This window comes from Ranitomeya variabilis, chromosome 1 (assembly GCF_051348905.1).
Source record: "Ranitomeya variabilis isolate aRanVar5 chromosome 1, aRanVar5.hap1, whole genome shotgun sequence".
Taxonomy (NCBI): Eukaryota; Metazoa; Chordata; class Amphibia; order Anura; family Dendrobatidae; genus Ranitomeya; species Ranitomeya variabilis.
In genome coordinates, this window is record NC_135232.1 from 191244079 (window position 1) to 191259117 (window position 15039).

The 15039-nt window shown below is 44.0% G+C and overlaps 1 long non-coding RNA gene across 1 annotated transcript in view; it reads left to right on the forward strand.

Annotated features, from left to right (window-relative positions):
- LOC143808561 (uncharacterized) overlaps positions 1 to 6298 on the forward strand; it is an 84580-nt gene extending 78282 nt beyond the window's left edge. Inside the window, exon 3 of the long non-coding RNA XR_013221977.1 lies at positions 6225 to 6298. This is a non-coding gene — a long non-coding RNA (uncharacterized LOC143808561). The remainder of the gene's footprint in view (positions 1 to 6224) is intronic.
- The last annotated feature ends 8741 nt before the right edge of the window (positions 6299 to 15039 follow it).

Sequence of the window (15039 nt, forward strand, 5' to 3'; positions counted from 1 at the left end):
GATGATGATATAACGACTAGTGTTGAGCCCAAGTACTCGCTACTCAAGCTTGCTTTTCATGCCCAGTTATGCACCAAGTATCACCTGCCATATCCAGGCATTCCCCACATGCTTTTTTGGCTGTCTTAACATGCGGGTGGGGACTCGAGCATGTCACTTGAGCACTTGGGGATACTCGGTGCATACCCGAGCACCCGATCCAAGCTAGAGTAATGAGCACTTGCACTCAACACTAATGAAGACATCTTCAATATGATGACCTAATTTTATTAAATTCTGTGTAGTACCTGTGGGTTCAAAATCCTCACTATACCCCTAGATAAAATCTTTGAGGGGCGTATTTTCCAAAATGGGGATAGTTGTGGTGGGTTTCTGCTGTTTAGGCACTTTAGGAGCCCTGCAAATGGGGCATGGCACCCACCATCTTTCAGCCAAATTTGTGTTCCAAAATTCAAATATTGCCCCTGCCGTTTGTCGAAACAGAAATTTTTGACTACATGTGGGCTATCACCGCTCTCTTAAGAAAGTGGGTCACAAACTGTGGGGTCCACCTTTTGGTGTTAGTGAGAAATTTGGGGCTAATGCAAGATTTTACAGGTGCAAAAAATTAATTCCACTTTGCATTAAATCCTGTGTATCAACTGAAAGGTTAAAACATTTCCCAACAACAGTTTTAAAATATTTCAGGGGTGCAGTTTTTAAAATGGTATCACTTTTGGGGAGTTTACAATATATAGGCCCCTTAAAGTCAACACTCCCAGTGGGTCATGGCACCTGCAAACCATAACAGTAAAATCTGCACTAAATATCAGCGCTCCTACCATTCTGAGTTTTTCACTGTGCCTCAAAAGTAGTTCACAATTACATCAAGGGTAGGGAAAAATTGCACAACAAACTGAGAGATCCATTTTTTTCCAATTAGCCCTTATAGAAATGACAAATTTGGGGCTAAAACAACATTTTAGCAGTAAAAATTTAATTTTTCTTTCTTCGCCAATCCATGGTATACATTTCTGTGAGACACAGGTGGTGTCAACATACTTACTGCACTTCTACCGTGTTTCCCCGATAGTAAGACACCCCCGATAGTAAGACGTAGTGGGGGTTTTAGCGGGGTCGGCTAATGTAAGACGCACCCCGAAAGTAAGACATAGTAAACTGTGCGTTGGAAAAACCTTTTGCTGCATTAACTGCGGGATACGGACGGATGTGGGATGCGGACGATTCAGCGATGTCTTCACTGGTAACCAGGGTAAGCATCGGGTTACTAAGCGCAGGGCCGCGCTTAGTAACCCGATGTTTACCCTGGTTACCAGTGTAAATGTAAAAAAAACCAAAACACATACTCACATTCCGGTGCCTGTCGCGTCCCCCGGCGTCCGCTTCCCTGCACTCCTCCTGCATCCTGTGTCAGCGCCGGCCGGCCGTAAAGCAGAGCGGTGACGTCACCGCTCTGCTTTACGGCCGGAGCTTACAGAGGATGCAGGAGGAGTGCAGGGAAGCGGACACCGGGGGACGCGACAGGCACCGGAATGTGAGTATGTGGTTTTTTTTACATTTACACTGGTAACCAGGGTAAACATCGAGTTACTAAGCGCGGCCCTGCGCTTAGTAACCCGATGTTTACCCTGGTTACCCGGGGACTTCGCATACCGTAGTTGGTCGCTGGAGAGCTGTCTGTGTGACAGCTCTCCAGCGTCCACACAGCGACGCTGCAGCGATCGGCATCGTTGTCTAGATCGCTGCAGCGTCGCTAAATGTGACGGTACCTTTAGAGCGAGATGCGGACGGATCGGGAGCGGAATGAGCGGAGGGATGTGGAGGCCACGGGAGCAGCAGTAATGTTGTCCATCAGGACCATGGGCAACATACGATACAAAAACACACAGCCTCAGTGCCCTCATGGTAAAAACAAAAAACGACATTTTTTTTTCCCAATGTAAGACATACCCCAAAAGTAAGACATAGTGGGACTTTTGAGTGGTAAAAGAATGTAGGACACTGTCTTACTTTCGGGGAAACACGGTAGATGAATTTCTTGAGAGGTGTAGTTTGTAGTTTCTGCTGTTCTGACACCTCAGGGGAGCTTCCAATGTGACATGGCACCCTCAAATCATTCTAGCAAAATCTGAACTCTAATCTGGTGATTATTCTCTTCTGAGCTTTGCATTGTGCTTCTAAAGTAGTTTTCGACTACATATGGATTATTAATGTACTCAGGAGAAATTACACTACAAATTATATGGCCTTTGTGAAAATGAAAAATTTGGGGCAAAACCAATATTTTTGAGGAAAAAAAATATTTTTTAATTTTCCCAGCTCATCGTTATAAACTTGTGTGAAGCACCTGTGGGTCAAGGTGCTCACCACACATCTAGATACATTCCATGAGGGGTCTAGTTTCCAAACTGGGGTCACTTGATGGGAGTTTCCACTGTTTAAGCATATCAGGGGCTCTCTAAATACAACATGAAGTCCTTTCATGATTTCAGCAACTTTTGCATTCATAAAGGCAAATAGCACTCCTTCTCTTCTGAGCCTTGCCATGCGCCCAAACAGTTTTTTCCCCCCCACATATGTGGTATCGGTGTACTCAGGAAAAATTCCAGAACAACTTTTGGGGTCCATTTCTCCTGTTACTTTTGTGAAAATAAAAAAATGTGGGGCTATAAGAATATTTTTGTGGGAAAAATTAGATTTTTTTTACTTTCATGGCTCTATGTTATAAACTTCTGTGAAGCACCTTGGGGTTAGAGGTGCTCCTCATACATCTAGATACATTCCTTAAGGGGTGTAGTTTCCAAAACGGGGCCATTTGTGGGGGGTTTCCACTGTTTAGGCGCATCAGTGGCTCTGCAATCGCGGCATGGTGACCGCTCTCAATTTCAGCCACTTTAGCGTTCAAAAAGTCAAACGCTGATGGTTTCGCAAATTTTGTTGTAAAAATGAGAAATTGCTGGCCAGCTTTGACCTCTCCTAACCTCCTAACAGAAAAAATATGTTTCAAAAATGATGCTGATGTAAAGTAGACATGTGAGAAATGTTATTTAGTAATTATTTTGTGTGGTATCTGATTTAAGGGCAAAAAAATTGAAAGTTTAAAAATTACTAAATTAAAAAAAAATGCATCAAATGTTCAATATTTTCATTAATATACACAAATCACATCGACCAAAATTTACCACTAGCATGAAGTACAGTATGTCACAAAAAAACTGTCTTAGATTCAGTGGGATCCGTTGAAGCGTTCCAGAGTTATTAATATATAAAGTGACAGTGGTCAGATTTCTAAAATTTGGCCTAGTCATTAAGGTCAAAATTAGATCTGTTACTAAGGGGTTAATTACACAATTTAATAACCTTTTGTGGGGTTGGCCATATGTGAGGCACACATTTCCTTCCTGTACAGTCAGAATGGCAGGGGGTGTGTGCTTCATTGCAAGTGGAATGAATGGGATTCAGCATCGTACATTTTTAGTCTCCAAATCCCTACCTGTCCCTCCCCCAGTGTGCACGGAGCTTTACCTGTGTATGTAGTGTGGTGTTACTATCCAGCAGTACAATGATGTTGTCCTTATGTTACCTATAGGCCCTCTGATCGTTAGTTATCTAAATTCTAAGCACTGTATAACCCCGCCCACACAACTGATTGGCGGCTTTCTGCCCATGCACAGTGTATACAGAAATCTGCCAATCAGGGATGGGGTGGGGTTATACAGATCTCATGAATATAAAGGACTACCTGACAGCACGTTACGAAGTCCTCTAGTGATAATATCCTGCTGATAAAACAGTGATTTTATCAAATCTACAGTCAGCAGCCCAATATGTGATAAATAGCTGTCTCTGCCCGCATAGTACGCTGCTCTCAGATTAGGTGACAAAAACCTGCTGACAGATTCCCTCTAAAGATTTTTCCAAGGTTAGAAACTGTATCACTTTTGCAATAGCAGGCTCCATTGATATGACTGGAAATGAGCAGTACAACCAGACAGAGCCCTTGGACAGATGTTGGAAAAATGGAAACTTTTTTTCTGACTCTGGGGAACATCTTTAAAGCTCTAGACTGGGCTCTAAAATTCAACATCGGCCACTACTGTGTTCTAAATAAGCATTACGGAGTCCATTATCAGCATAGCTGGGGGTTTAGGTGGTCCTATTCTCAGTATAGATGGGGTTTCAGTTGGGACAACCCCTTTAACGTAGACCTTTTTTCTTTTTCAAAGTATTTTTTAGACTTTTTAAGATATTTACCAAATGATTAAACTTTTATTTTGTCTAGGATATCCATCAGCTACAAAGACTTGACTTCTTGACTTTTACCTAATCTGTAGTTCTGTAGTTGGAGGGGGAAGTGAAGTCAGATTTGTGAAGGAGCAAGATGGAATTTTGGATCTCGGCCTGGCTGGGTCACTGATTTCTGTGTGATTTATTTCTTTGCTAATTGTTTGCTTGACTGATTGATAGGCAATACTGAGTACTTAATAAAAAAAGTAAAATGTAGAAATATTAGGTAAATACACTCACCGGCCACTTTATTAGGTACACCATGCTAGTAATGGGTTGGACCCCCTTTTGCCTTCAGAACTGCCTCAATTCTTCGTGGCATAGATTCAACAAGGTGCTGGAAGCATTCCTCAGAGATTTTGGTCCATATTGACATGATGGCATCACACAGTTGCCGCAGATTTGTCGGCTGCACATCCCAAAGATGCTCCATACAAGGCAGGATGGATCCATGCTTTCATGTTGTTTACGCCAAATTCTGACCCTACCATCCGAATGTCGCAGCAGAAATCGAGACTCATCAGACCAAGCAACGTTTTTCCAATCTTCTACTGTCCAATTTCGATGAGCTTGTACAAATTGTAGCCTCAGTTTCCTGTTCTTAGCTGAAAGGAGTCGTACCCGGTGTGGTCTTCTGCTGCTGTAGCCCATCTGCCTCAAAGTTCGACGCACTGTGCGTTCAGAGATGCTCTTAGGCCTACCTTGGTTGTAACGGGTGGCGATTTGAGTCACTGTTGCCTTTCTATCAGCTCGAACCAGTCTGCCCATTCTCCTCTGACCTCTGGCATCAACAAGGCATTTCCGCCCACAGAACTGCCGCTCACTGGATTTTTTTTCTTTTTCGGACCATTCTCTGTAAACCCTAGAGATGGTTGTGCGTGAAAATCCCAGTAGATCAGCAGTTTCTGAAATACTCAGACCAGCCCTTCTGGCACCAACAACCATGCCACGTTCAAAGGCACTCAAATCACCTTTCTTCCCCATACTGATGCTCGGTTTGAACTGCAGGAGATTGTCTTGACCATGTCTACATGCCTAAATGCACTGAGTTGCCGCCATGTGATTGGCTGATTAGAAATTAAATGTTAACAAGAAGTTGGACAGGTGTACCTAATAAAGTGGCCGGTGAGTGTAGTTACACATTGTAAGGAACACTGCAGAATATACTTCAACAGCAAGTACATAATGCCAAGCCTATAAAAATAATATCAATTATTCATGTAAATTGACTAGAAAAATTGATTGATTACTGTGAGCAAGACAATTTTTCATTTAATTTTGGATACAGGTATTTTAAAGTAATCTGTAAGTTAAGAATGTTTGGAAAGTGTTCATATTAACCCCTTAAAGGAGTCATCAGGTACTTTTTTTCACCCTATGGGTCGAAGCATTTGTTAGCAGGTTGCTACTAACTTACTGCCTGTTCTGCATTTCAATGATCTTTCCTGGGTTAGAGCGATCTCTCAACAGGGCGTTACTGCCAATATCATGTTAATTAGTAGCCGGTTCCCCACAGTTAGTTGGGGGCTGGCTGTAAATCAACATGACATCAGCAGTGTCACCCAGTCAACAGAGCAGAGCTGAAGAGAAGGAACTGCTCTGTTGATATGACGTCACAGGAAGCAGAAGAATTAGCAGCAGGAGTGGTCTGACTGTTCTGAGACGGAAGAGATCATTGCAGGGCAGAACAAGCAGATAGATAGCAACTACCTGCCAATAAGTGCTTAGCTCAATAGGAGAAAAAGTCTTGGATAACCCCTTTAAGGACTTGCTCATTTTGGGACTTTAGAGCAAAAATTATTATTTTTTGTTTTCCTTTTACGCTTAAAAAATAACACTTTACAACTTTCCATTGAAGGAGCTATGTCAAGGCATATTTTTTAAATGACAAGATGTAGTTTTCGATGATACCATTTTCTTATACATATGACTTTTAGATCAACACGAAGCAAGAAGAGATTTTGCGCCAGATCAAGAACAGCGACGCACATGGGACTGAACCGCGCCGTAGGCGAGTATAATAAAACCTATTTTTTGTTTTATGGAGAGAGCATTGGAGACTTATAGACAGCATTCTAGAATACTGTCACATAGGGCTTACAAGTGCCAGCAATAGTTATTTATTCAAACTGGCTAATAAGGTGCTTGGTGCACTCTGGGAGTGGACAAGCATTTCACTGCACATTTGCACCTGATTGTTTCCATCTATCTCAGTGACCCTCTTCCTCTATTGACTGCTCTGGACCCAAATAGATGGAAGACAAGAGGGACAGACCTTTACATTGACCTCTGGATTGCTACAGTATGTGGTCAATGGAAGGGAGCAGAGCTCAGACTCTTATTCCTCCCATCACTTTGACTGTATCCACTCAGCCTTTAGGTTTCTTACATTATCAGAGTTGGCACTTTAAGACTAAAGGTACCTTCACATTAAGCGACGCTGCAGCGATACAGACAACGATGCCGATCGCTGCAGCGTCGCTGTTTAGTCGTTGTGTGGTCGCTGGAGAGCTGTCACACAGACGGCTCTCCAGCGACCAACGATGCCGAAGTCCCCTGGTAACCAGGGTAAACATCGGGTTACTAAGCGCAGGGTCGCGCTTAGTAACCCGATGTTTACCCTGGTTACCATTGTAAAAGTTAAAAAAAAAAACACATACTCACATTCCGGTGCCCGGCGTCCGCTTCCCTGCACTCCTCCTGCATCCTGTGTCAGCGCCGAACATATCCGGCATCTCCCACAGAGCAGAGCGGTGACGGCACCGCTCTGCTTTACGGCCGGCACTTACACAGGATGCAGGAGGAGTGCAGGGAAGCGGACATCGGGCACCGGAATGTGAGTATGTGTTTTTTCTTTTTTACTTTTACAATGGTAACCAGGGTAAACATCGGGTTACTAAGCGCAGCCCTGCGCTTAGTAACCCGATGTTTACCCTGGTTACCAGTGAAGACATCGCTGGATCGGTGTCACACACACCGATTCAGCGATGTCAGCAGGAGATCCAGCGACGAAATAAAGTTCTGGACTTTCAGCAACGACCAGCGATCTCACAGCGGGATCCTGATCGCTGCTGCGTGTCAAACCCAACGATATCGCTATCCAGGACGCTGCAACGTCACGGATCGCTATCGTTATCGTTGTAAAGTCGCTTAGTGTGAAGGTACCTTAAGCTTTTAAAGTACTACAGATCACAGATTACGTTGAGTGTGTACCAACACCCTTGATTATTTTTTGTGGAGTCCATCCTCTGTTAATGTCATGTCTCTAGTTGCTTCTGAAATGAATGGAGGATAAAGGGGTTATTTTTTCCAATTACGGCTTTTGAGTTTTTCAATCTTCTTGAATCATTTTCCTACCTCAGTCTTGAGAAGACAAGTAATCATAATCTTCCACAGGTGAGATACAAAAAGCTCTGTACTATTCTCCAAAATGAGATTGTGTTTTCATTTAGCAGCACTTAGCAAAAAGGAACAAAAGCACAGTTATTCTATACAACAGGTGGATACGGCAAGTGACTGGAACATCTGCCTCCTTGTCTCTAATCAAGTTTTGCTATGAAAAGAGATTTCTTTTCAGTGATTTCTCAGTTTACACTATTTTAATGCTCTGTATTAGGAAGGATTATAAATAATAATAATAATATTTATTTTTATATGGCGCTAACATATTTCGCAGCCCTTTACAATTTGCACACATTATCATCGCTGTCCCCGATGGGGCTCACAATCTAAATTTCCTATCAGTATGTCTTTGGAATGTGGGAGGAAACCAGAGTGCCCGGAGGAAACCCACGCAAACACGGAGAGAACATACAAACTCTTTGCAGATGTTGTCCTTGGTGGGGTTTGAACCCAGGACTCCAGCGCTGCAAGGCTGCAGTGCTATCCACTGCGCCACCATGCCTAATCCTTCCTATAAATGCAGGCTTTACCATGTTATTAGCCATAGGTAAGTGTTCACACTAGGCAGACAGGTCAGGTACCCATCCAATCTGAGATTACCTTGACGTTTGGTGGATGGGCTCACAATTTTTGGCCAAATCTTGTGCTAAGCATCTCATGTGTTTTTTCATAGAATTCACAAGCCATTATGCTATTCACATTTCATGTATCGCACATTTCCTTGCTTTAGTACAGTAAAATTGAGTGCAGCCATTGATCTATTTGCTATATAAGTCTTTTTTTGGTTATGCACCAGTTCAGACTAGATTGCTGTTCAGTCAGTTTTCCTATATTTACTATGTACTATTTTTTCTGACTTGAACGTCCCGCCCTTCACCATGCTGTGATTTTAATTACACCCAAACACAGTTGGTTCCGACCTTCCTATAAATGCAGGCTTTACCATGTTATTAGCCATAGGTAAGTGTTCACACTAGGCAGACAGGTCAGGTACTCATCCGATCTGAGATTACCTTGATGTTTGGTGGATGGGCTCACAATTTTTGGCCAAATCTTGTGCTAAGCATCTCATATGTTTTTTCATAGAATTCACAAGCCATTATGCTATTCACATTTCATGTATCGCACATTTCCTTGCTTTAGTACAGTAAAATTGAGTGCACCCATTGATCTATTTGCTATATGTTCAGGAGAATCTAGCTAAAGGCTTTATCCGCAAATCTTCCTCTCCAGCAGGCGCAGGTTTTTTCTTCGTTAAGAAGAAGAATGGAACCCTCCGTCCTTGTATAGACTACCGTGGTCTCAACAACCTCACGATCAAGAACAAGTATCCACTCCCACTCATTCCTGAGTTGTTTGATCGTCTTAGGGGAGCACGTATTTTTACGAAATTGGATCTTCGTGGAGCCTACAACCTCATCCGTATTCGCTCTGGTGATGAATGGAAAACCACCTTCAACACCCGAGATGGCCGCTATGAATATTTAGTCATGCCTTTCAGCCTGTGTAATGCTCCAGCGATGTTTCAAGAGTTTGTGAATGATGTTTTCCGGGACTCTACTCCAGTGTAGTGGTATATTTGGACGACATTTTTGTGTTTTCTTCGGATCTAGCTTCCCACAGAAGACACGTCAGCAAAGTTCTGTCTCGATTAAGAGAAAACCATCTTTACGCCAAACTCGAAAAGTGCGTTTTTGTACAAACTTCGCTACCGTTTCTTGGCTATGTCATTTCTGATTCTGGTTTGCGGATGGACCCGGATAAAGTGTCTGCTGTGCTTAACTGGCCACGTCCGCAGGTAGAAAAGGCAATTCAACGCTTTCTCGGATTCGCAAATTATTATCGGCAGTTTATCCCACATTTTTCCTCTCTGGTCGCCTCAATTTCAGCCTTGACTCGTAAAGGATCTAACCCTCATGTTTGGTCTTAGGAGGCTGAAGATGCTTTTTGCTCTCTAAAACAAGCCTTTACCTCGGCTCCTGTACTCCGTCGACCTGAGATCAATAAGCCTTTCATTTTAGAAATAGATGCCTCTGCCATCAGTGCCAGCGCAGTACTTTCCCAGAGATCTTCTTCCGGACAACTGGCTACCTGTGGTTTCTTTTCCAAGATCTTTTCCGTCTCTGAAAGAAATTACACCATTGGCAACAAGGAACTATTGGCCATCAAGTTGGCGTTTGAGGAGTGGCGGTATCTGTTAGAAGGAGCTGTTCATCATTTCAAGATCTATACTGACCACAAGAATCTGGAGTATATCCGCTCCGCGCAAAGATTTAACCCCCAACAAGCCAAATGGTTGTTATTCTTTGCCCGCTTTGACTTTAAATTACATTTCCGTCGCGGCGACAAGAACCTCAAGGCTGATGCTTTATCCATATCTTTTCTCGCATCCGATGCGGAAGAGGAGCCTTCACATATCGTGGATCCAAGCAAAATCATTCTTGTGGCTCCGGTTAGCATGTCTTCCTTGCCCCCTGGTAAGACCTTTGTCCAGGAGAACGAGAGGACTCAAGTTCTTCATTGGGGTCATACCTCTAAACTGGCAGGCCATGTGGGATATAAGAAGACACTTGCTCTCATTTCGCGCCACTATTGGTGGCCATCTCTTCTTCCGGATGTCCGAGGTTTTGTCGCTGCATGTCCTTTGTGTGCAAGGAACAAGGTTCCTAGACGTCTGCCCTCCAGTCTCCTGCATCCGCTTCCAGTTCCTTCGGCTCCATGGCAACATATTGCAATGGATTTCATTACCAATTTACCCCGGTCTTCTGGTCATACAGTCATATTTGTTGTCGTAGATCGGTTCTCCAAGATGGCTCATTTCGTTCCTTTGTCAGGCTTACCTTCTGCTCCAGAATTGGCAAGAATCTTCATTACTCATATCTTCCGGATTCACGGTTTCCCACTACACATTGTCTCTGATAGAGAAGTCCAGTTCACTTCTCGATTCTGGCGGGCTCTTTGCAAACTAATGAATGTTACTCTAGATTTCTCTACAGCTTACCATTCACAGACCAACGGACAAGCAGACCGCACAAACCAAATTCTAATGACTTATCTTCGTCATTTTTCCAACGGTCATCAAAATGACGGGTCTGATTTGCCTCCATGGGCCGAGTTCGCATACAATAACCATATCAATGTTTCTTCTTCCAAGTCTCCCTTCTTTATCGTCTATGGGCAACATCCTGGTATTCCTCTGCCGGTACTTCCTGTATCGGGTGTGCTGGCAGCCGATCTTCTGTCCGAGGAGTTCTCCAGGGTCTGGCGGGAGACCAAAATCGCGTTAAAACAGGCACAGGCCAGGACTAAGAGATATGCTGAGAAGAGACACCTGGATCCTCCGTTATTTCAGCCTGGTGATAAGGTGTAATTGTCTTCCAAGTTTATTCGTCTTAAAATGCCCTCGTATAAACTGGGTCCACGCTACGTAGGTCCTTTCGAGGTTTTGTCTCGTATCAATGATGTTGCCTACAAATTGAAATTGCCCACCTCACTTTGCATTCCTAACTCTTTTCATGTCTCCCTTCTAAAACCTGTCGTTTTCAATCAGTTCCATGTTTCTCCTGCTCAAACTCCTTTACCTGTCTCCGACCCAGATGTCTTTGAGGTTAAGGACATTCTTGCAATGAAAAAGTCTCGAGGTAAAACTCTCTATTTGGTTGATTGGAAGGGTTTTGGTCCCGAAGAGAGGTCTTGGGAGCCCCGTGAGAACATACAAGCTCCTCAGATTTTATCCAGGTTTCTGTCTGGTCTTACAAAGGAAGGGAGTAAGGGGAGGGGTGCTGTCACGGCCACTCCTTCCGCTCATACTTACCCGCTGCAGCGCACTCCTCCTGGAGCCGTGCGTCCTCTCCTTCATCCTTCTCCGCTCCCTGGTTCTCGTCGGGTGCGCGTGCGCACCGCCCACTCCAGCACTTCCTCTTTCTGATTTACAGGCACTCTGTATCTCCTCTCTGTGATCCTGGAGGACCGTGACCCAGAAGTCCTCCAGCACTCCATGTATATAAGGCGATTCCTTCCTCTGCTCCTTCCCTGTCTGTCATTTGTGCTTCTGTGACTCAGGTCCACCTTTGTCTTTGCACTGCCTGTTTTGAGTCTCCACTCTGTCCAGCCAGTTCAGCTTCTCTGTCTCTCCCAGGCTTCCTTGTCTCCTCGTCCAGTCCAGCCCCCCCAGTGTCCTCTCCGTACTCTGTTAGTCTGGTGTCTCTGTCCTGTCGTGCTTCCTTTGTGTCTTCCCCTTCGCAGTGCTCCTTTGGTCTCGCCTGTACCCAGCTGTTACCTAACTGTACTTCATCTTACCCCGCTCTTTCCGTCCTATGCCTAGCTTCTCAATTTTGTACCTCCTACTACCTGTCTCCGGGTTCCAGCTTCTGCGGCAATATTCTCCCTTGGGTCTGCCCCTAACGCTCCCTGTATAGGGGGTGGTCTACCTGGTCAGCTCACCCTTGGGAGGTTTGTTGTCGTGGATCTGTGGGTCCACCCCAGGTATTCTAAAAGATCTCACAATAGGACTGCATTCGGATGACATCTGAGTGCAGTCTGATTGTCACACATTATCTCAGTAAATTAGAATACTTTATAACACCAGCTTGAAAAATGATTTTAAAATCCAAAATGTTGGCCTACTGAAATATATGTTCAGTAAATGCACTCAATACTTGGTCAGGGCTCCTTTTGCATCAATTACTGCATCAATGGCAGTGGCATGGAGGTGATCAGCCTGTGGCGCTGCTGAGGTGCTGCTGAGGTGTTATGGAAGCCCAGGTTGCTTTGATAGCAGCCTTCAGCATGTCTGCATTGTTGGATCTGGTGTCTCTCATCTTCCTCTTGACAATACCCCATAGATTTTCTATGGGGTTAAGGTCAGGTGAGTTTGCTGGCCAATCAAGTTCAGTGACACTGTTGTTTTTAAACCAGGTATTGGTACTTTTGGCAGTGTGGACAGGTGCCAAGTCCTGCTGGAGAATGAAATTTCCATCTCCAAAAAGCTTGTTAGCAGAGGGAAGCATGAAATGCTCTAAAAGTTCCTGGTAGACGACTGCGCTAACTTTGGTCTTGATAAAACACAGAGGACCTACACCAGCAGATGACATGGCTCCCCAAACCATCACTGATTGTGGAAACTTCACACTAGACATCAAGCACCTTGGATTGTGTGCCTCTCCAGTCTTCCGCCAGACTCTTGAATGTAGAAAAGCCGCGGAGACACCAAGACGTGTTTCTCAACGCAAGCAATGAATAGCCAGGTCTTTCACCGGGAAGGAACAACCACGGGAAGGGCAGCATCCAATAAAGGAAAACCACCTATGCCAAAACATGGCATCCATCCACAGACAGCTGTTTCGGAGTATTTGCCCCTCATCAGTGTGGAGTAGGAAACTGGCCATTATTCCTCCAGACTCTGGGACCTTGATTTCCAAATGAAATGTAAAATTTACTTTCATCTGAAAACAACACTGAGCAACAGTCCAGATTTTTTTCTCCTTGGCCCAGGTAAGACACTTCTGGCATTGTCTATTGGTCATGAGTGGCTTGACACAAGGAATGAGACACTTGCAGCCCATTATCCCCATTTTAAAATAGTGTGGCAGATGGGATGTCTTACCATAGCTCCATTCATCCTCTTTGGTGGCTTCCAGAAAAAGCCAAGTGCAGCCCCTTAGGGAATGAATGGATCACTGGTCAAGCCGTACATGCCGCTCCATACTAATGGGGATATGAGTTTACATTCTGCAGATTGATGCAGATCTCAGCAGTCGGACGGCCACCAATCTAAAACTTATCATTTATCTTTTGGCCCCATTTTACATGTTCAGTATTTGGTCAGTATTTTACATCGGTATTTGTAAGGCAAAGCCAAGAGTGGAAGAATCAGAGAAAAAGTATTCAAGTGACATGTCACCACTTATGTATCTATCGCCCACTCCTGGTTTTGGATTACAAATACTTAGACAAAATACTGACCAAATACTGAATGTGTGAACATGACCTTAGGATAGGTGATTACTCGTTTTCACCGTAGAACCACCGTAAGTGCATAAATGCTTTGGTGAAATAATCACAGGATAGGGAGGGGTTAAACATCCAAGTATTTAATCTCTACTGGAAATCAAGAATCTTCTCCTTATTGATATCAGAGAGAACAAGTGACCTCCATACTACAACACAATCCACTGTACCAAGACCAATAATACCATAATACCGCATACAAAGGAACAAATACCGCAACACCGTGACCAGACCACTTATTACCACCACATAGTGACCGAATAATACCACATACAGGGGAGAAATACGGCCACATCATGACCAGACCAGATAGTGACTGAATAATACCACATACAGGTGGTTAATACAGCCACATCATGACCAGACCACATAGTGATCAAATAATACCACATACAGGGAACTGTTGTGAATTTGGATTCTGGGCTCCCCCGGTGGCTACTGGTGGAATTGAACTGGTGTCTTCATCTTCTCTGTTCACCTGTTCCCATCAAGATGTGGGAGTCGCTATATAACCTTGCTGCTCTGTTAGTTGCTTGCCGGTCAACAATGTTATCAGAAGCCTCTCTGTGCTTGTTCCTGCTCCTAGACAACTACTAGATAAGTTGGACTCTTGTCCATGTTTGTTTTTGCATTTTTGTTCCAGTTCACAGCTGTAGTTTCGTTACTGTGTCTGGAAAGCTCTTGTGAACAGGAATTGCCACTCTGGTGTTATGAGTTAATGCCAGAGTTTTAAAGTAATTTCTGGATGGTGTTTTTGGATAGGGTTTTCAGCTGACCATGAAAGTGTCCTTTCTGTCTTCTGCTATGTAGTAAGTGGACCTCAAATTTGCTAAACCTATTTTCATACTACGTTTGTTATTTCATCTCAACTCACCGCCAATACATGTGGGGGGCCTCTGTCTCCTTTCGGGGTATTTCTCTAGAGGTGAGCTAGGACTAATATTTTCCTCTGCTAGTTTTATTTAGTCCTCCGGCTGGTGCTGGGCATCTAGAATCAACGTAGGCATGCTACCCGGCCACTGCTAGTTGTGCGTTAGGTTTAGTTCATGGTCAGCTCAGTTCCCATCTTCCAAGAGCTAGTTCCTATATATGCTTATGCTATGTTCTCTTGCCATTGAGATCATGACAGTTTGACCGGCCCTCAAAGTGTTAATTGTTTGGGCTGAAGCAGGAGAAAAAGAAGTGTTGAAGGGAAATTTTTTTTTTTTTTTTTCCCCTCAGAGTTTTGCTGCCTAGCCCTTAATTGCTGTCTAGCTGCTTCTTACCTCCTCTTAACCCTTGAATGGCTCTGTGTCCACCTGTTTGTAATGGATCTTCAGAGTGTAACTGCAGGTTTGAATA